The sequence below is a fragment of the Cupressus sempervirens genome, chromosome 3 (genome assembly GCF_028749045.1).
Source record: "Cupressus sempervirens isolate cs-2001-9-10 chromosome 3, ASM2874904v1, whole genome shotgun sequence".
NCBI classification, from domain to species: Eukaryota; Viridiplantae; Streptophyta; class Pinopsida; order Cupressales; family Cupressaceae; genus Cupressus; species Cupressus sempervirens.
Window position 1 is genome coordinate 966,031,835 of NC_143120.1, and position 23,930 is coordinate 966,055,764.

Here is a 23,930-nt window from a genome sequence, read left to right on the forward strand (position 1 = left end):
TAAAGTTACTAATTCACGCCTCCCCTATCAGTAACTTTTCATATCTTGAATATTTCTAACAATTGGTATCAAAGTGTTGTGGTTCTTAGGATAAAGTTTAATAGCTTGAGTAAAGATCTAAGGACAAATGGAGATATTTAGACTTGACAAGGCAATTCAAAATGAAAAACTAGAGTTGGAGATGGTCATAGCTCAACTCAAGGAAGAAAAGGAACATCTTTTCCAATCCCTAAAAAGAAGGAAGGAACTTGCAAGACAAATGGATGTCTATCAGTATGTTTAAGAAAAGATTGAAGACCTTTTCCCATCAAGCAGTTCAGATGAAGCTAATGAGGCAATCAAAGAACTCCTAGCAAAGAATGGCTCTCTACAAGAAGAAGTAAGGAAACTCAAAAGACAATGAGAAATTCAATCAATCAGGCTATGTGAGATTTTGGAACAAAGGAATAAGGAAAATGAAGACTTGGAGGCAAAAAACAATGAAGAACAAAATCAATCCAATCAGCATGAAAACCTCATTGATCAAATCACTGAAGCAAATGAAGAAATTGGGATTCTCAAAGCATAGAATGAAAGAATAAGAAGTGATCTAAACTATGAAAGGGAAATTCATGAAATAATAATGAGAGAACCATGATCTAAAAAGAAAATCATTGAAAAATTGAAGAATGACCTAAATGCTGAAAAACAAATCAATGAGAGAATGTTGAAATCACAAGAAGCCATTAATCAATTGAATTAGCAGAATGAGTAGAATCTTCATAGGCAAAAAGGTAAAGTGAGAATTAGATACAATGAAGAACAAGGTGAATCTTCCAAGCAAGGTGCAAAAGGAATAAAAAACCCTCATGCAATCATTGTGGGAAATTTGGTCATACATCAAACAAATGCTGGAGCAATGGAAAAGCAAAATTCAATGGAAAGTGCTACAATTGCAATCAGCGTGGTCACAAAGCCAATGAATGCAAGGGGAAACCAAAATTTGAAGTTAAATGTTACAAATGCAAAAAGCATGGTCACAAGGCATCTCAATGTAGATCCAAATCATTCAATCCTATTGAACAATTTGTAAAGGCAATATTTGGATGGGACTACAATACTTGGTGTAGATGTCATTATTGTGGAGAATATGGACATGCTGGCATAAATTATGCAAGGCATCACCTAAGAAAGAAGGATACTACTATAAGGTGTTACACATGCACTGAACTCAATCATATAGCTAAAAACAACATGAATATAAGCAAAATTGAAGATGAAAAGAAAGCAAGGGCTAACAACATAAGGAAACAAATGAGGTAGCAATGGATTCCTAAATCTACAAAGGATATAAGCTCAAATCATGGTAGTGAAGTCACTCAAGAAGTGGGTGAATCCATCCTCTCAAACTAAACTTCTAAGAATGTGTTAGAGCTATACTCAGCAAGAAAATCATAAGTAGTTCCAACAAATATGAGGAATGCAAATGATCCAATCAATATTTTAGATACACAGGGATCACAGATAGGTTATCTTTAGCCAAGTTACATCAGACTCCACCAAGGAAAGTTGGTTGAAGACCTTACCGAGCGAGGTCAGGGGTAAAGGAAATTTTGTTTGTTCATCGAGTTGATACTCTTGTCGAGTTAGGTCAGTGGATGTCAGTCTGTCACGCACTATGTCATAACGACACTAAGTATTTATGAAATTTTCTCAACAAAAGGGGTAATTTTGACTTCATTTTTCACTACATTCTCAACATTCGAAGAGCAGAGCGGTTTGAAAGAGCATTGTAGTTTTTTCTAGCAATTTAGCTGTGAGATCTTAACAAATTTTATCATCTACTAAGAAGCGATGGCGTCTACTAGTGGAAGCAAAACTAAACCAAAGAAGGGTTCCAATATTCTAGTTAAGGGTGTCAAATGGAAAGTACCAAACTTCAAAATTGTTTCGATCGTTGCTGAATCACTTGATCCTTATAGTTCTCAGTCGCAAATCTCACCAAAGGTACTCCTAATTAACAAAATAAGAACTCATTTTAAATGTATTGTTCAAGAATTAGGGATATTAGAAATGAATAATGCCCTAGCTGAAATGTGTGTTGATGGATTTTTGAAACCCGAGCATAAACATTTGGAAGCTAAAGGATTAACTCATATCCCTCAGATGCCTCAAAATTTCCAAGTAAAATATATAAGATATATATTGAGTCGGTTCCATAGTGGTCAATTATGGTTGGAGCAACCCATTATGATTACAAAGAAGATGATACACAAGGTTATAGGTCTGCCAATACTAAGCAAAGCTAACTCAACTAAAACCCTAGGTTGGGAGGAACTGCAAAAGAAAACCCTAGCCGAGTGGGATGGTAGAGGTTTGAAAATAAACAATGTCATTGACTTAGAGCTTAGGTTTTGCAGCCACATCATTGCACATAAGATCTAAAGTTTGAGTCAGTCAAATAATGTTCCTTGTGAGGCAGTTGACTAAGCATACAAGGTTATAAAGAAGAATCTCAAATTTGATCTGTTAGATGTGTTACTGAAGCAACTGAACAGAAACATTGAAAGTGTGAAGACTTCCAAGAACAATTCCTTCAAGTTTGGTTCATTTCTTGTTTGCTTATTCTTTTATGTTCAAAAATTCTTTCCATCTAAGGACACAATCGTATGGAGGAAAGACACCCCTATTCTTTATTAGATAAAAAAATTTATTGAAGAAATGGGTGAAAACTTTGAAAGGGTGTTGGATAACTATTTTGAGGCATTCAAGGAGAAAATGAACAATAGATTTTGTATCCCACCCAAGTTTGTAGAAGACTACAAGGATGATATATGTTTCATGGTGGACTGTGACAGAGTATACATTCAAACAGTCATACCAAGAGTGACATCAGTAAAACCATTGCCTTATGAAATTAACATTGATGAAGCTAGATACATCATTGAGGAATTAGTAAATGAGCTAGTCAATCCTAATATTCCTGCATTTGGCACATATGAAGAAGCCAAGAAGAGGATAGAGCTTAGTATCAAGATTCCTCAAGCTCTGAGTAGAGGCAAGAAGAGAATTGTGAAATTGAAGATAGCTGAAGGTCCTCTAATGCTTACTGAGGGCAAGGGTGAGGATGAAGAGGAGGAATATGAAGAAGAAGTAGAAGAATCAGAGAAAGAGGAACCATAGAGGAAGAAAGGTAGAGTGATTATCACCAAACCTCAGAAGAAACCAACTACAGTGTTCTCTAGGAGAGGTGGGAAAGGTAAAACTGAACCTATATTCATTCTCTCTCCACCTACATTTGAGGAAAGAATGAAACAACCAAGAGTTGGAGCAAGAATTTGTAACTTCAAAGTTCTCAAATATGAGAGTTAGACTCCAGCTGAGCAAATAGAGATTGAGGACTTAGTCATGGCGAAGATGGGTATTTGGAAATATTCCCTTGCACAAATTCAACCTCAAATCCATGTAGATCTCTTTGCCAAAATCCGAGTCAGATGGGAGAACACGGTGCAAACTATAAAATACATCTTTGAACCACAGTTGGGATAGTTAGTACCGAATTTGACTATTATAGAAGTGAAGAAGGTAATAGAAGAGCATGAAGATAGAATGATTCTAAAGCTTAACACATGTTTCATATTAATGAATAACATAAAAATAGTGGTTAAGCATGCCTCAAACATTTGGAGAGATGTATATCATCTCAACAAGCCATCAAATGAAACTATTGTAATTAAACATGATGATAGTGATGATGATGATGATGATGATAACACTCCTTCCATCTAAGTTATTGCAGGAGAATTGCATGCTCTAATGAAGGAGAAGGAAGAAGAAGAGAAGGAAGAAGAAGGAAAGGAGGATGAAGCAGAAGAGGAAGAAAAGGATGAAGATGATCTAGTCAAAATTGCAGTAGAGGCAATTGCATCTCTTCCTCACACTCGACCGCATACTGTCACATCTATGGAAATGGCTTCTACTAGTTAGATTGTGAGCACAACAGAAACATCAATTGCTCAATCTTCACTAGTCACCTCCTAGCTCCAAGTGTCTGTAATGGAAGTGTCAAGCAATCATCTACTGAGCTGACTATTAATTCTTTAGCTACCATGTTAGCTCCCTCTACTCCCACATCATCAGTAAGTGCATCAATAAGTTCTACAATTTTATCTTCATCAATTCCAATAAGCTCTACAGTTTTGTTTTCATTAGCATTGTCGGCATCTACTTCAATTCTAATTAGTTCAGACACTTGTATGTGTATTCTACCAAGTGTTGCACCATTTTTGGGAAGTGTTTCAATTTTTTATCTGGTTAGTAGTCCTATTGGCATTCAATCCTTAAGCCCTATTCCATTTTTCACTGCTAGCCCTTCTATCTCTACTATTGTGTCTATTCCAAAGGTCAAACCAGTAATGACTGAAGTAAAACAAAGGTAACCATTAAAACTTCTAATCATTGGAAAAGAAATTGAAGAAGACATTGACTTAGACACAAAGATAATAATACCTAAGATTGACTATGCGACTACTACTATTGAAGAAATGAGGTTAGCCAGTCAACTCATAGAGAAGAAAGCTACGCAAAAGCAATTAAGGTCTGAAAGGGATAAGGAGTACAGAATAATTAAAAATGCCAAGAATATAATTATAGATGTTATATGTGTTGAAGTGGATTCCACTCAAAATATTTTGATTCAGTTAGAAAGGTTGTATAGAAATATGATGAGGACTACTCTAGACAAGAGAAATTAATTGAAAAGGTTGAAAGGAAGTTTGATAACAAGGTGCTATATTGCTCAGAAAATTGCAATCAAGCAAGTGGAGTTGTTCACATTTTTGTGTAATTTTGAAAATTCTTTTAATAATGCCACATCACTTTTTACCAAACTTTGTGATGTCTCTAGTTTTACCAATGGAATAAAGGAGAAGCTAAATAAATATGCAATCAAGTGCATCAAAGTTGAAAACTGATCCCTCTTCCATCTCCTCTCATCACACCAAGGTGAAATATTTGGAAGACATGCAGGCAAAACTTCTAAGGGAAGAAGCAAGAATAAGAGAAAACCTGATTGATATTCAAAACATGGTTTTTCCAATAATGGATACAATGCAAAAACATATTGCTTAAGAGAATTGGGATAACTCATTTCCCCTCATCCTCAAGGTACATCAAGAATTTCTATCTCATTTTGGTGTAGCTATATAGATAGTATAAGTAGCCCTTTGGCATTACAATTAAAAAGGGGGAGTGATATGTAATATCAGTATAATTGAAAGGGGGAGATAGCACTCAATAGAGTCATCATGTATATGTGTATAGCTATGTACATAAGTATCTTTTTATATACATTATGTGTCATCAAGGAAATATATGTAAAAATGTATATGTAGCAACTTTATAAAGATCAATTTTGAAAAATCAAAATTTAGTGAGTCGGACTGTGTACATATGTTTTGGCTTTTAAGTATTTTGTCACTAATGCCAAAAGGGGAGATTGTTGGCATTAAGTTAGTATTTCCATTAGTGAAAAAACTTATCCATATCAGTATAGCTACCAAGCTCAGCACTTACTTTCCTACACTCACCGAGCATTCTAGTGTTAACCAAGCTTCAAAGAGTTCAACAGTTTACACCAAGTAGAATAGTGGCTACCGAGTGAATTCAAGTAATGTGTAGACCAGTAGTGTCTACTGAGTATCATAGTGTCTACCAAGCAATAATTTTGTGCCATGGAAATTTAGTGTAAATCGAGCGTTGGAAGAAGTACTGTTTACCAAGTGAAGCAAGGTAAACTTAGTATGCAGTATCTACTAAGTGACACTACATCTACCAAGTCACCAGTGGTCGCCGAGTTCAAAACTACTATGAGTGATTAGTATGGACTAAGCCTTCACTTCCACCGAGTGCATGATGATGTCATGTAATGTAGTGGATGTTGAGTATCAGAAGGTCATTGAGTCAATTTAGTGAACCTGAGTTATTTACTATTGGGCCAACTTTGTAATGTGTTGTTCACTTGTGTTTTGGCCGACCTTGCAATTTTGTAAATTGGAAAGGTATATATGTAAGATGTATTGTAAGAAATCATTTGTATTGAAGTGTCATTATGTAATTTTGAGAAGTGCATGTGAAGAATTATCAGCAACAATTTAAGGAATGCAGCAAGGTCAATACAGAAGAAAAAAATTCATATCTATCACATAAGGTGATCAGTGCATAAAGGATCTTATCAAAAATCAGTTGTAAGTAGATCCACTACTTCATCCTAATAGGTGAATCAATTTCTAAATCCTTTAACAAGGTAGACTTAATAGTCTTTTGTATAAATCTCTTAACCAAGTGCATACTTCATTGTATATATGTAAATCCTCTAACAAGGTGGACCTAGGAGTCCTTTGTGCTCCTAGAAGGGCAGATCACTAGAAGTGGTTAATGTAAGCCTTAACAGGCCAACTTTGTGCTATAGTAGTGAATTTTTGTGGGTATCATCCCCACCCTAGTTTTACTTTCTATTTGGAAGGTTTTTGGGTCACCAAAACATTGTGTTCTTTTGTGTGATGAATGTTTTATCTTTCAATATTAATGCATGCAGTAGCATAGATGGATTTATGATGAAAAGTTTTAAAGTTACTGATTCACCCCTCCCTTCTTAGTAACTTGTTATATCTTGAATATTTCCAACAAAAAGTACCTTGCAGAATTTGAGAGTCAAATAAAAGGTAAGTTAAGTGAACTTGAAATAGTCATTATCAAGTTACAACTCCTAGAATCCAATATTGAAGGCTATGGAGAAGAAGTGGAGAAGATACATGGTATGATGAGAGACTTGGAATCTGATAAAGAGAAAGCACCAAGGAAATTCTCTAGCTTTAAAGAATTTTTTTTGTAAAAAATTAGCATTTTGTAGAGGCAACTTGAGGAATGTCCTACAAATAAGGCTTCTTATGACAAGTATTCCTATACTAACTCGAGTGTAGTTTAAGTGGCATCCTATGCATTTTGCACACTAAGCAATATCTTAGAGATAGTAAAGGGGAACTAGAAGAAAGAGATAGAAAGACTAAAGGTTGTTTATGTAGATTATTTTTAAAAATTAACATGTTTATCAGTAGTAGAGCACCCAAAAATTTATGTACAGATTTTGGCACCTTTGTCATCAATGTCAAAGGGGCAGTATTATATAGAGAAGGAAAATTATATAGATGTATATGTATATGTAAGGGGGAGATTATGTATGTATCAATGTAAAGGAGTGGTAAGGAATGTAATGATCCATCAAAGCATGAATAAAATTGTTATGTTTTGAAGGCAATTGTGTGTAGTTACTCTTGTTTGTTATTGTTATGTATGACATCATTTTGAGACTTAGCCAATTTTCCCAAATGTTTCCATTAATGCCAAAGGGGGAGATCATTGGAAATATGGTCAGATAGATGTCTAGGTGATTGTCATTTATGGCAACATGCATTCAACGTTTCATTTATTCATTTAGAGTTAGAAAATTGTCTAAAGTGTTAGATAGTTTACAACAGCATAGAGGAGAGATGCTAAGTGTATCGATGACTCATTCTAAGTTAGCTCATGAAAAGTTGAGAAAAGCTTCATGACAATATCATGATTACATGTGCCAATGCATAGATGTGTACAGACAATATGGTGTGAGTTATGATTAAAATACCAGTGTGAGTATTTAACAGTGCAGAACAAAGTGTAGTAGAGAATTGTATTATATGACCTAAGAAATTATTTTGGTTATGCTATAATTACTAATTTATGATGATCTAACTATGTGAATATTATTTTATATTATGTCAAGTGTGTGAACACATGAAACCTGACTGAGCAAAGTTTTCTAAATATGTAAGGTATAAGTAAAGATCTTATCTTGCAAAGATAAGTGTGCTATCTATGATAGATGAATGAGTGTTATGCAAAATATTTTTGAGAGAACTTGAAATATTTGTGAGATTTTTGTGTTGTGAATTCTAATGTATGATTAGAACAAGTGCAAAGTACAATAGACAACAAGTATTGTATGCATATATATTCTTGTGAAGGACTAAATTGTATAATTGCATGTTATGACAATGGGCTCTTCTTGCGTACATTATATTTGCTCTACCAACTCCTAATAGGGTGGAGGCTTCTAATAAGGCCTAGTCTCCTAACAAGGGCTTGAGATAGTAGATATACTTCATAAACTCATAAAAGGGTCAATATCCTTAACATGATTGTATTGTTTAGTGAATCATCAAGTGGGTATTATCCGCACTAGGTTTTCCCTTGGCCAAGGTTTCCCTAGTTAAAAAATAATGTTGTTATGAGTTATCTATGTGCATGGTTATATTTATTGTTCAACATTTTTGGTTTACTTTCATATGCAAGTTATAAAGTAATTAACAATATTCAATTGTGGGCAAAATTTTGTAGAATACTAATTCAACACTCCCCCCCAGTATTATCTATTTTTAACATAAGTTTGGTTCAAAGATCATGTTGAAAGAGGTCCAAGAGAATCAACAACATAGACAAACAAGGAAGGAGTGAGTGAGAATCCTTGACAAATGAATTTTTGTTAAGGGAATTGAGGATAAAGAGATCCATTTATAGTAACTTTTACATTAGCATTAAGAAATTAAATATTGATTTTCTCACATAGTTTATTACCAATGCCAAGACATTTTTAGCATATTTAGAATGAATGGCCAAAAAAATTGATCAAAAGATTTATCAAAATCTAATTTAACAAGGAGAACATTGGGGCTATTTTCTGGGCATAGTCAATAGTTTTGGTCCCATGTACACATGACATTATTAAGGATGAATCTTCCTCCCAATAAAATTGTTTATTTAGGCTGAACTATGTCTTGGGAAATTTGTAAATTGTAATGGCCTTTACAATAGATACATAAAATTTAGGATCTTGTTGCGAAATAAAGCCACAAGTACTATGTCCACATCATTATTGTTCATTCTATTTGAGAAGAATTATAGTCTACTTAAGTTCATTTACCTATTCTTCAATTCCACTACACAAAGAAAGATATATCCATTAATCCAAAAATATACTCATAATTCTTTAAAATATTTAAAACTAGATAGTCCTTCAAGTATGCTTTGGTTTAAATTATTGCTAGATAGATCACTACAAAAATATACAATTTGTGAATGACTATTTTGTCGGTAGAGGTAGCAAACACAAAAATAGTGATACAAAGGTTCAAATGTTTTTTTTTTTTTTTTTTTTTTCAATTAAAAATTATATTCATAATGTATTGGAATAAACCTTAGATAATTTCAAGAGCGGGCATGTTGCTAATAATACTTCTAGATAATCCATTATTTGATAAATGCCAACACAAAAGTAAAACTTGTGAGTATTCTCAATGAATCAGATATTAGCACAAAAGTAAATGAGCGTTTAGTTGTTACTTATACACTTATGACTCTTGGTAAAGTATCATCATTGCAAAATAAGCAATCTCAAGAATAAGACGAGGGAAAGAATAAATCAGCAACATAAGTATAGTTAAACTATTGTTGAATAATGTCTAAAGATTCCACTACAATTAAAAAGTTTAAATAAAACCTTCCCTTATTTAATAAAAATTCATAAAACAAGGTCTAAAACAATTGGTAAATAGTGAAGCATATTGAACAATCCATGTACCAAATAAATTATAATAGAAACAAAGGAATTTAAATTGTATTAGAGTTGATGAGTTACTTACAATATATAGCGAATGTTCCACATTGATGTTGAGTGCTTTGAGAATACCTTAATAGCTAAATGTTATTATTATTAATAAAAAAATTTCCTCTTTCAAAACATTATTAAACATGCTCATTCCAATACAAAATTATACACATTAAATATTCTTAATATCAATAAAAAATAACCATAGAAAATAAAGATCATTATAATTGAGTTAACAACCTTATAAAGGGAGGAATTGATTTCATAGAGGACATTTACAATTATAATAGTATGCCTAGGTATTGAATTTTATTGAAAACATAATTTATGAGCCTAAAAAAATTATTCAGAGGAAACAAAAAAATTCCTCCTAACAAGAAAGATTAAAAAATATTTATCAAACTTCTCATTATAAAATTTCCTCCATGATGATAGTAAAGAAATGCTTTTATACAAAGATGCAAATTAGAAGTAAATGGAAAAAAAGATTTAAATAAAAATTAATAAACATAGCCTTCCATTAATGCAGCAAAAAATCTCAAAAGGAAATGTAAACTTAAATAAGGTTGCAAATGGGCTATGACCAAAAAAAATAATATTGGAAGACCAATGAAACAATTTGCTGTCAAACCATCGAAACTATCAATTTTAAGAGTCCACAAATTTGGCAGCTTTTGGTTTGGAATGCAAGTTTATCCACAAGGAGAAAGAATAATAAAGAGGATTGTAGTGCAAGAAGACACATTAATATTTTTCAGCTCTAAAATAGTTAGAAGATTTTTGTAAAAAAAATCAGACCACAATTTTATGTACACAAGTGTAAACCTTCCATTAACAACCCATAAGTATAAAATTACTATAATCAATACTTCCTTGGAAATGTAACAAGAATTATAAAAAAAAAACAATTAAACACACAAATATCACTTTGAAATTGAAAGAAAATTGAATGCTCTAGGGTATTTAACAGAGTATGCTATGTTTCAATGACATAAAGAAGACTTTGCATTTCTATTGCAATCTAAATTTATTTTACAACACCCTTGATATTGCAAAGAAAAGTTTGTTTTTTATAAAAATCTTGCTAACCTTATCCTATGTAGGAAATAAACTGAAGTAATAGTAGTTACAACATTTTTATGCATTATTCTTTACTAAAAAAAAATTAAGAAAAGCTTGATGGAACTAAAAGTTATGCCTTGAGTGATTGATTGTAGTACCAGTAGTGGTACATGCAATCCACAAATTAACTAACCTACCAAACTATTGATAAGTAATGACGCATGGACAAGCACATGCATTATGGTTGTGATTTGTGAATTTGGTAGCCACATTGCAATTGTATAAACAATAATAGTTTCTTAGATTGTCTATATACTATTGTAAATTATTTGTTGTTATAATATTGTATGAAGATTCAATGTTACAAAATTTATCATAACAAATTTTTGTCCACTTGATAGTTTAGATTGACAAGAAAGTCGATGAGATAAGCACATAGTAGAGCCATAATGATCCACAAATTAGGTGACCACTAGCTACTTGAAATGCAATAATGATAACCTGTTAAGAGCCCTTGTGAATGGATTCTCTCATCTAGTCAAATAGGGATTGATACACATGATCTACAAAGATTATGGATGTAAGGATCAATGGAGTCGAAGATTGTTTCTAAGTTGCTAAAAACTAATGACAATTTAGCACCTTGAAATGTCAAAGGGAATTAACAAACTGAGCACAAATTGAGCTTGAAGATTTGGGATTCTAAAGTTTTGACTACCAAGTGACTTGAAATTTGTTCATTGTATTCAAATGCAGTTGTTAGTTGATACATCTTAAAAGGATGTTTGTTGGTAAAGAAATGCCTTCTTCATTTCTTCCTTTTTGTTGGGGCTATTTGTTGTGGTTTTCACAACACATGCCCCATTTCTCCTAAAGAAATGGGGACCCCTAGTAAAAAAAAAAAATTTCTAGACCCCTTGTATGAGGTTTGAGTCTTTCTAGGGTTCTATCTAGTGTCTAAGTCAACCTTAGCCTCTCTACCTAAGAAACCCAGTGGCCAAAAATTAAAGAATTTGGATGAAGTTTGATTTTTTTTAGTGAATGGGGTGCACTAATGCCCTAGTCACACTAGTGTGGAACACTTCCCTTTAGGAGTGTGCACCAATGCATGCAGGTATACACCCCAAAGGGTGTGCTCTATCTTGGGCCTATAAAAGCCCAAGATACCCCCGTTCACTTATTTATTATCTCATACACTCAAACATAAAGTGCACTTCTACACTTTTTGAGGTGCACCTTTTCTTCAGTCCTTGCACATACACACAGAAACAAACCTAGGGTTAAAAGGTATTTATCCAAGGTGTGCACCTTTTAATTTTGCAAAATTAAAAGAACCTAAATAACTAAAAAACCTTATCTAAGGTGTGCATGCATGTACCTATCTAAGATGTGCATATGTGCACCTTATCAATACGAAAAGCAAAGTCATAATGAGAATGGTGTGCAACTGTGCACCATTTTTTGACACTTAAAGCACTTTTGCAAAGAGTCATGGTGTGGATGTGTGTACTCTTAATTTTGCAAAGCTTTTCAAGTTCAAGGTGCACCTAACGCACCTTTAAGGTGCATAAGGTGCACCCAAAACTTGCATTCCAAGATGTAAAATTAGGTTTTTTGAGTGTTTTAACAATTTTTAGGGTTCTGGGTCAATTTTCTTAGCATTTAGGGTTTGTTTAAATTTTATTTTTTCACCTTCTGAATTATTAGGATTTTGTTTTTTCAGAGATATAATTACTTCTTCTTCATCCTCCCTCACTAAAAATATTTCTACTAAACCAATGGTCTTTAAGTTTCAAGGTATCCAACCAAAATCATGCTTCCAAGATGCGCATTTATAGATCCTAGATATAGAAATGTGTCATATTGACTAGAATGCATTCTTGGTTTTATCCAACAAACCAAATGAGAGGTCCCCAATGGTGTCTACACTTATAAGATCAAGGTTAGTAAACACAACTTCACACCCTATTTTAGTACAACCTTTTGAGTTGACCATGGCTCTAGCTGAGAATTATGTTTCAAAAGAGAGGGTGGTCAAAAGAATAATTAGAGAGATCATTCTCAATCTAAGATCCAAGAATATAGAGAAAGTATTTCATCTTCCAAGGGTAGAACAATATATAAGATTGACATACCATCAAGTAGAAAGGTGTTGCAGAGATCATGAACAAGAAGCCATAGAAACTATTCAATCTTCATATCTCATTGATAGAACGACTCTTGGGCAAACAACAAAAAAGGTAGATATGAAAAGAGGTTACATGAAGGATGATATCAAATGTTCCATAGTGCTCTTGAGTAGAATCATGGGATTACCAGTAGCAAGACACTTAAACATATGGATGGTACACTTCTTTGAAACCATTAGAATGACAAAGATGCCAATTGATTGGGCCATAATTCTTATTGAAAATTTAGATGAACAACTGGTGGCAGTGAAAATTGACCTAAGGTTTTCTATGACATCTTATTTGGTGTAGCTATTAGCAGCAAGGACTACAGACTACCTAGGAGTATTTAAGAAGGGCAACTTGCAAGATGTTGATGCATGGCCTCATGTGCTATACCCCCAACTGGTGAAGAAAAAGGTTTTGGATCAACATAATAGTGAATGATGCTTTCATTTTTGCAATAATTTGGTTCATTGAGGGAGACTATACAAAAAGGATGTTAGAAGAGGTAAGATCAAAAATTATAAAAATAGGTGCCTATTACATCTAGTTCAAGAAATTCACCTACTTAAAGGTAGCAAGTAAAAATATAAATCCTAAGAAGCTCCCTAAGTATCCATGTGATAGACTCATTTTGCTAGAGATTGCATGACAACTCTCATTTGCATATGAAAGAGTAACAAAACAACATAAGAAGACCTAGGTATGGCCCATCATCATAGGTTCATTCAGTGTCAAGCATAAGTAGGATATCATGACTTTTTAGTTAGAATGGGATCAATATCCCTAGGAGGATTATAACTCCCCTTGTCCATGTTTTGATAATATTGGCAGAATCCAATTGTTGGTAGGAAAATAATTTAAACATGAAGATGTTATAGAGGATCACTAGATGAATGTAGTAGATGACTACAATATCCATATAAGGGATTATTGTAGGATGACTCTTAGTTTGGTACACAGTGCCTTGATAATAAAGGTCACATTAAAGGTTATTAGACAAGACACTTCAGATGTCTTGGATATCCTATATAATCGAGATAAGATATCTAATTGACCAATCGTGAATTTAGAGATTAATAGAGAAGAAAATGCATATATCAATCATAAGGCAAGGCATGTCATCTAGTTGACCAAGGAATGGATTAAGGTACCATTCAAGTTGGACCTAGTTCCACAAGCAGTAGTTTTCCAAGCTACAACCCACCTAGTGAAAGGTAGAGGGGTGAAGGTTACAGTACCAACATTCACAACCAAATCTCCAATTAGGTTAGAGACAATGTATTAGCACAATAGGGAAGTTGGGTACTTCAAGGCATAGAAAGGAAAGAATAAAAGGAAAAGAGTTTCTTTGTAGTGGGTTGAGCTTGAGGTTGAAGGGATTCAAGCCCAGGAGGCAACTCAAGCCCAAGAAGTCACTCAAGCTCAAGATAATCCACAAGTGCCACCACCAGAACAGGGATAGGGATTTGAAGAGCAAGGACAAGATGTGCCCCCACAAGTTCAAGAAGAAGAATCCTCTTTGTCAGCTTCTAAGAAAAAAAAGTCTAAGAATCCAATTAAAAGGACTAGAAGATAGAAAGTGCAGAGCAAGGTTATTCCTATTCCTTTAGCCCTGGAAACCATTCCTAAAGGAGCTAAAGAGGATTAAGAATATGAATAAGATAACCTTCCCTTAAGTTAAAGGACTTGTCTAGCCAGGGCTACTAAGGAAGAATGAAGAAGGAGTTCCACTATAACACCACCATCCATTCCTACACAACCTATTTAGGTTACAACTTTAGATGATGAGTTACAATTGTGGATTGATGAAAAAGAGGACCAAGGAGATGATGTCTTGAAAATATCATATTTTGACTTCATGCCTATAGATACTAAACTCATAGGTGACAAGATAAGGGATACACCAACAAATCAGCCTTTGGGAGAAAATTGGAGTAAATTTCCATATTCTCCACAAGGAGCTCTAGGTTCCCTGCCATTACTAGCTCAAGATGTATCTTTAGTAGATAAAGGTTTAGCCACTTCTCTCCCTCTTGTCAATGAAGAATAGGTTCAACCACTGCAAGAATAAGATCCACAAAAAAGACCCATTGATGAAGCATCAGAGGAGAGGCAAATATATGAAGAACTATAGTAAACTTCTCAAGATACAAAGTTAAGAATTGTTGGCTCAACAGATACAAGGATTCCTGATATAAATCCCTTAGAAAAAGAAAGGACTCTAGATAGGAGTGATAAGGAAAGGGTCTAGCAAAAAAAAACCCCTCTTCTTCTAAGTATAAGTCTCTAATGGAAACTACTACAAGATGGTTGAGGAAAGAGGTGATGGTTAGGCATTAAAGGAAGATGTATTGTACTAAGGAAGAGGGAATGAGAGAATTAGTTGAAGCACTCAAGAAGCCCGAGTTACCTAAGGGTGATGCACATACATTGGCCTTCATTATGAGGGACCAAAATCAGGATTTGTTCACTCACATTGCTATCCCTCCTCTACATGTAGATATTGAAGATCTGACCACAAATGATTATCAGATCAAAAAAAGTCTTGTTTGGAAATCCAACTATGGACACAACTAAATTGATGGTCACCACAATAATTAAAGAAGTGTTTAACCACTTAGATAAAGATGAGATTGAATTGGTTAAGTTGAGAAAGAAAAATGAAATCATGATAGGATTTTCACATGAGTTAGTTAGTCCTATTGACCTAGATAATTTGGAAGGCACTCTTGAAGTAGCTTTAGAGAATAAAGATAAAGAGGAGGTAGTTATATGGGTAGATCCATTTTTAAAGGCTTGTCAATAATGGCAAGAAATTTTTGAGGAAAAGAGTGTGCAGATAATATGGAGGAACCTCAAGTTATTGCACCATATGCATAGTAATGCAAAGAAACTAGTTGCTATTTTAAACTAGGATTTTGGATTGATGGACAAGGTACATACCTAGAGAAATGACCTTCGAGCATTGCAATCAGTAAAAGGTCTGAAGTATCATATGTTGATGGATGTATATACGGGGGATGAGTTGGATAAAATAGATGATTGGATTGAGAGTTTACATTTGGTAATAAAGTAATGGAAACATTACATGTGGATATTCATAAGCTCAAGGATCAAACCCAAGAGAAAATTTTGGAAGAAGAAAAGTATTATAGTGATGTGTGCCTTGACATCTTTGAAGGTGAGTCTAAAGATAAAATCCTGTCGATACAAATAGTTGTGGAATTTCAAAAGATCTTTGAAGAATCTTTGACTAATGAAGATATTAGAAAAGCATATACGATAGAGGAGGCATTTCTAGAATTGGATGTAAAGCTCGAAGACTTTATGAAGAATCTTATAGAAGTGGGAAACTATCGACAAGTAGTAAAAGATAAGTATGGTGCTTTATATTTTCTAGATGCAACCCAAGTGACATATATTATAGAGAAATTCAAGAGAAAACATCTACAGATAGCTTTGGAATGAAGGGGAACAAAACCCATAAGCTAGAATTTCAATTTTGGTAGTTGGGAAAATTTTGCATTTTTTGAACCCTATCTCCCAAGGGGAACTTCTCCCAAGATGTGAAAGGTGTTCTTCTCCAAAGGTGCACTAGAAGGTTTTGAAAAATTCAGAGGTGCACCGACAGGTAATAGCTAGTTCCAAATTTAGAGATTTCCATGCACCGAAAATGCATTCTGACGATAGTTCAACTCCTACAAACCTCTAGAGAAGGTTGAGCTTCTATTTTTAGCATCTTTAGACACTCCTACATCATCTAATGGATTTATTCTTCTTATTTTCTCATGCTTTCCTTGCTTCAACACATGCAAAGGCTCATACACCCATTAAATGATATAAACAAAGGTGGAGTCCTACTTGGCACCATTTAGAGAGTTAGTTTGTACATAATTATATTTTTGTTATTAGTTTAGATGCATATATTTGCATGAAGAGATCTCTCACTCTCAACACAAATGAAGGAGAAAATTTCCTATAAATTTTGGAATTAATTATGTATTCTAGGCCATTATTTTGATGCAATAATATATGTTATTGGTGTTTTCAGTTTGAGTGTAATTATTCTTGTTGGACTCTGTTATATTTCGTGAATGTATGTTCATGGAGTGTAATGGAGCCAATAGTTTTTTTGTGTTATTTTGATTGAGCGATCTTTTAATTTTATTATTTTTCACACGTTTACAAATTTTGCTAACGTAATTAGTTGGAGAAGAGATCACCTTATTATTCCTACATATATTTTTGGCTCGCATGAGCATACTTTCCATGGCCTTGTGATTTGATGAAAAGTGAAACATCTTATGGTTACTAAATTCCCATCGATGATTGCATTTGTGGAGCTAAGGAAGTGTTGCTCCTATTTTCATTGGTTACCTACCAATCTTTTCAAAGGCTTGACTCACAGATGTGTTGTTTCCATGGCTTATGTCTATTAGGGATTTATTTTTCTAGTCATTTGCTTAAAATTGTTGTTACCCTATCTTCATTATTTTCTTTTACAAACACTTGGTTGATTTAGGAATTCATATAGTTGTATAGTTAAAATTGCATTCATTATAAATAGAAAAACACAAAAAATATATTTCTTTTTGTGTGGTTATTCTTTTGAGATAGCAAAAAAATTCAACATTTTATCCAAAATTGGTTGAAATAGAAAAGGCCTCCTCATGAACACTCACAATTATCTTCTACTGAGCAGATTCTAGTAGGTCCCAAGATTGCCTGGAACCTTGGAGTTGATCCCACATCAAGTTTTTAAGAGAGGAGTTTGAAAGAATTCTTGCCATTAAGCATCATGCAAAATGAAAACTCAACATGATGTAAATTTTTATTTTAATGACGTTGGAATAAATATGCATGATCATAGGCATCACCGTTTGGAGACAAGGTAACATTATCACACAAATAAAGTGTATCTACAACCATAAAATGTTGATCAAACATAATGCATGTGCGGAAAATATGTTAAATCACTAAAGCATTTGAAGATCTTAGTGCATTGAAGATTACATAGCCACCTTACAACATTTAAAGAATGAAGGATACTAGGATGGTTTATAATTGTGTATGGAGAAATTAGCTTCATTGATAAAACTTAAAATCATAGTGAAAGAGAGTACCATAATTGAAGAAATTAGTAAAAAGTAGTGATATCATCAAAAGGAAGATATGTGACTGTGTGAAATTAATTTTCAATGTTATAAAGCACTGTTAAGAGCAATGCCAAGGATAAAGAAACATGTAAAGAGTTTTGGCTAAGGAGATTAAGATAGTGCAAAGAATCTTTCTCCATCAATAGGAGCACTTTCATAAACAATTGAATGTCAAATATGTGGCTTGTACTCTAAGAGAAACTAAATAAATAGAGATATATGCATGATATATTAAAGTTAAATACAAAGGGACATGTTCACTAATAAATTAAATGAACTATCTTAAACTAGAAGAATACCAAAAGAGTTGTACAGTTATTTTATGAAAACTTGCATGACATCTATGTATGGTCAAGAAGGAGGTATAGAGACTCATTATTTTGATAATAAAAATGATTTTAAGAGAAGCTATGATGGTTGTGTGCAGATAGAGACATAAATAGAGATTTGAAAACAAAATGATCTAAAGGATACAAAACCAACAAAAGGTTTAGGTTATAAAAAGATTAAAGAAACCCAATTTACTTTTCTTTGAATTACCATAATCTATGCACTCAATCATTTATCTACTTGATTCATCTTCTAAAAATTATATTCATCATGATATCCTACAAGATTAGCTATTAGTAAAGTAAACAAATTATTCTCTACATTAAAAATTAAATCCTCAAGAGGTTGAGGATCCAAAAAGCACAAGCAATGGATTTTAATCTTCATCCATGTCATTATCTAATCAATTAAAGGATGTCTTTCCTATGAGAAAATAAGTCTTATGAAATGGTACCTTGAGCCCTTGTTCTATAGCTAGCAGTGAGTTCGTGAACAACAATAATATGTTGTAGGAGACCATGATTCTCAAGGAATATTTTGGTTTTGAGACAAAGACCATTGTTGACATTTTTAGAGAATGCAAGAGTTCTAAGGTCAGTAATGCTAAGGTTAAGGGGACAAGATATCATGGAGATATTTTTCTTAGCCCTTCAAAACCAAGAAATAATCAGTAGTATGTTGGATTGAATGGAAATATTACTAATCAACTTACTCTTGGCATTAAAGTTGATGTTGTGAATAAGATTTGCACCTGCCTCAAGTACTATAGCCAACACTATACAAATATTAACTCATTGCATTGTTATGAACTCAGTAGTAATGTAGTCAATCTTCTTAGGAAAGGTGACTTTACAAAGAATATCATGGAGATGATATTCAAATCAAGTTGGATTCAATCAAAAGTTGAATCTAGTAAAATTGAAAGAGTTCTGAAGGTGATGCATACCTACAACAGACTAGTCGACTGTGAGGAATATAGGGACAAAGTGAGAGCCACATCCACTGACCAAGAAACATTAAATATGCATGGTTGATGGAAATAAATTCTTGAGATTCCATGGCACCACCATAATGTGATCTTCAAGAATTTATGGGCTATCTACACCATGCAATTCCATGGGCTACAATGAATGCCATGTTATTGAGACATGAGTCCCATCCAAGCAAGCAAGGAGGAAAGGAATATACATTGCAGCCATAAGTCTTAGAGCTCGCAACTCCATTTCCATGTCTCATGCACTATTTTATGTATCCTCTAAAAAGTTCCATGCTAGTTTGTAGGGTCATTGTAGGAAGAGCTCACTAGCCTCCACATTCATGAAGTTATGAAAAGTTTTCTATTCGAGTTGGGTTTGAGTTAGCTACAAAAAAGTTGAAAGTTATTCAAAGCTTGAAGAATATACATTTCTAAGCCAATAGGTATTCTATCTCACCTTATTGTAGTCTATTATTACGAACACAATGTTAAGTAAATTTATAATTTTATAGAAATGACTTTTCTAATTAGTTTTATGTACTTAAATTATTTAAAAACTTTTCATTTGTATTTGCAACTTTGAAACTTCTTTTCTATTAGAAGTCAAGAGTACATACTACATGTTGTTGGTAAAGAAAGAAAGAATTGTCAATGATAAAATTGTATGTTGCAATGTTTTTGGGTTGCAGTATATATTTGTCTCTATTCAATCTACTTTAGTTCTTGTACTCTCTATTTCTCTAGACTCTAGAGTGGAGCATAAATAATGATGAACAAGCATATAAAAGAGGAACACCATATAATTTGTACTATAGAATGCTTCTAGTAATCTATGAACCTCACTTTCTTACTCCCACATGAATGCCAGATCAATACTCATTTTTTTCTTATTTATTGAAGATGTTAAAATTTAGTATTCCATGCTTTTAAAGTAGACAAAAATAATCATCAGCATGTTTACCATAGGATTGCTTTGCAATTTCATATTATAAACTGAAGTCAGGTTGGTTGTTGGCTTAATATATATTAAGTGATTTGATACAAAGATATCAATTTTTTTAGATCTGAGCCTCCTTGTCTCTTGTATAAACTCCTAAACATAGACTAATAATTATAAGAATATCTTATTATTATTTATTTAAAATAAGTATCCTATATATTAGCTTCATCCACTGTTTGATAAAATTCAAGATCATTCGAAAAGAAAAAAAAAGAGTATTGGATTAACTCAAAGAATACTGAGTAGCTCCTAGATGACTCTAAATTGATAAACTACTTTCTTCCTAAGTGCACATTTGAATCTATATTTTTGCTAAATCATTAATTGTTAAACTTTAATGAACATTACCCAGAAGCATTAGTAAACAAAACTAGTACTTCCTTAGTCAGATACATGTGCAATTTACATTAAATACTCTACTAAAAATAAATATGTACCAAAAGACAAGTATAAGGGTAGGGCTATAGCATGTCACAAAAATAAGTAAAATACTTTATGGAAATTGGAATCAATTGACAGTTTCATCTAATCTGCATACGAGGGAGAATAGTCATAGCACCAAGTTTAAGAGGTTGAACTCACCACATTTTAAGTAGAAAGAAACAATTGCAAGTTTAAGAGGTTGAACTCACCACATTTTAAGTAGAAAGAAACAATTGTAAAGAAGATTTATGGAATTTCAAAATTTACTGGAGAACTCTAAGTCTGTTATGCCCATAACCCCAATGCCCAAAAACCTCAAAACCCTCCAATGCCCAAAAAAAACTCTCTACTCACACTCAACTTTGCCCGATTCTCTTCAAAAATCCTTAGTAGTTTTTCCCAAATTAGAAGATGGAGATAGAAGAACAACCTAAACTGTGAAGAGCTTATAGGGTGCGAGTGAAGTTTTTTTCTCCATGGGGCTCATCAAAATCTGTTGAACCCTCTCCTCCACCCATGCTCATGAAGAAGACGGGAAACAATCGAAGAATTTCTTTTTTTTCTCATTTTCTTAGTCCAAAATAAAATTTACAGTGACAAATTAGAAGCAAGAGGGAGACGTGCCTCCTTTTTTATCTAAAACATAATAATATTGACATTATCATAAAATAGGATCATATAACTAAAACTATGCCTGAAAGAATACAAGCAGTAAGTCAGACTTCACAGAAATGCCAACTTGTGGCTAAAGTTATATTTGTTTAAATTATTTTGCAACACTTAATTAATTGCATACTTCTGAGTCTAACTCCTTGTAGTTGTCTCATATTTCGACCTATCATTCTTGTACATATGAGAGATCTCCAATACTAGAGGATCATCTGCGTTTGGATTGAAAGAAACAACTTGGAAATTGTCAATGCAGGATTCCATTGTTCCTTCACGATGCCAAGGCAGAAATCTCATTGCTATTTATGTTTGGATGCAAAACCTTAGTCCTAAATGCAGCATTTGGAGGTTTGAATGGGTAATCAGGAGGAAAGTATATTGTCACAAGAAATACACCTCCTGAATAGGGACTTTCAGGAGGACCCATTGTAGTGGCTTGCCACTGAAACATATCATCTGCTACTGGACCAGCACTGCAAAAAGTATGTGGATCCTTCAATTCCTTGAGAATCTGCTAAGAAGCCATGAATTCTCCTTCACCAGCAACGCCAATGGGGAGACCTTTTCATCAGAGATGGCAAGGGAAGAGGCGGAGGAAGAGCGATAGGGAAAGGCAGGCAAGAGGCAGAGGAAAGAAAAAAAACCCTTTCTCTAGTTACATACGCTATCCCTTTAATTATATTAATTGATTAAATTTTTTAAAATCAAATATTTTTAATACTGCGGCATGCGTGAAGGTTCCACATGGGCCTGATGCCCTGCTAAAAGGGAGATATGTTTATATTTTTAACAAGATTAGATCATTCAGAGCCTGTAGAATTTTTAAAGTTTTGTTTTATTTTTCTTAATACCCAAATTAGAGGAACATAGATATTCATGACCATTTCAAGAATAGAAAGACCGGTACCTGAAAACATATTTTTCGGTGTGTAAATCACATTTCTCCATCTAAGGCCTAGTTTCCAAAAATCTATGCTCAGAGAAAAACATTGCCAGGAAGAACCCTCTTAGCCTGCACATAAACGTAGAAGAAAAACATTGCCAGGAAGAACCCTCTTAGCCTGCACATAAACGTAGAAGAAATTAAGTGTTGCCTAATAAAATAGCTGATATTAAAGTGAATAGATGTAGTATATTACCTAATAAAATGTTGACGGGTATTAATTTCTCCACCAACCCACCATTCCTCCAGTCCACAGCCCACACTTTGTCATCAGCAGCAGACAAGCAGCCGTCCTTAGCCATTCAGTGCCATCCAACCAACTGCTTCTAGCTATCATATTTAATGCAATATATTAATATAATATTATGTGGACAGTCCGCCATCTAAACATCTTGTAATCTATAAATTGAATGTATTGGGAATAGAATGGCAGAGCCCATTTTGGGTTTCTCACATCTCTTATGGTTTCTCCCATGGTTTCTCTTTTCTCTGCTTGTTCAGTGTTGTGTTATATTTTTCATCATGGTATCAGAACTGAAAAATAAGTTTTATTTCTGTGTATTTGTTTCTGTTTTCCTTTTATCTTAAAAAACTCTGTAACAAATTTGAAAACAGTAACTATTCTCTTATACAAGAGATTGATGTAAATTCTCACATATTTATGGCTGTGGATAAGAGAGAATGAGGATGCAGATTTCGGCAAAAATGCTCAACTACATTTCCTGGCCACTCCTCTGCCCTTCCTACTTGCCACCGTGCAAGTGAAAATGATTGTTAAAGATACATGTTTCTTTTTTCAATTGTGTGGGAAATGAATGTTTTATTTTGTCTTTATCTTAAATGTAGGACAGTTAAAAAATATTGATTTTTAACTTAAAATAATTAAAATAATATTTATGTTTTAAAGACAAAACATTAATTTTGTCTAAAGAAAATGTCTTAAAATACCCTCGTATGTAGTAGTGAGTTTTGGAGCAGCAATAGGCGCATTTATATAAATAGCATGTGTGCCTTTTCCTTTTTCTCCACCCACAAATCTATTGGCCACCAAATCCAAATGCTTTTCATCCTCTTCAAATCAAACAATGTGAAAGTTTATTGGGTCCTTCTTTTTACTTTACAATAAGGAAAGGAGTTCTATGGAAAATGACTCATTCAACATATCCTCTAGCAATAGGGAGATTCAATAGGGAGATTTAATATTTGATTATGTTACCCTACAACCTTGCCTCATGAAAAAAATGGGTTGCCTATGAACGTCAAGGTAGCCAATGCCGATACTTCTCTCTAACTCTGCAACTTCGCCCTAGCTCCATGACTGCACCCTAGCTCCACGACTTTGCCCTAGCTTGACATATAAAAAATGAACCATTTTTAAATTTATAATAATGTAGGCATCACAATTATGATGACACCGTTAGATGATGTTAGGAACATTCACAAAAAGAAACATGCAAGTCATAAACAAATTGCACTTCTATCACAAATTGTTGTCACAATTTGACTCTAAATGTTTTA

General features: G+C 33.5%; 1 pseudogene; it reads right to left on the minus strand.

Annotated features, from left to right (window-relative positions):
* Nucleotides 1-21,580: 21,580 nt before the first annotated feature.
* Nucleotides 21,581-21,995, minus strand: LOC149569950 (ubiquitin-conjugating enzyme E2 28 pseudogene; annotated as a pseudogene).
* Between the last annotated feature and the right edge of the window lie 1,935 nt (nucleotides 21,996-23,930).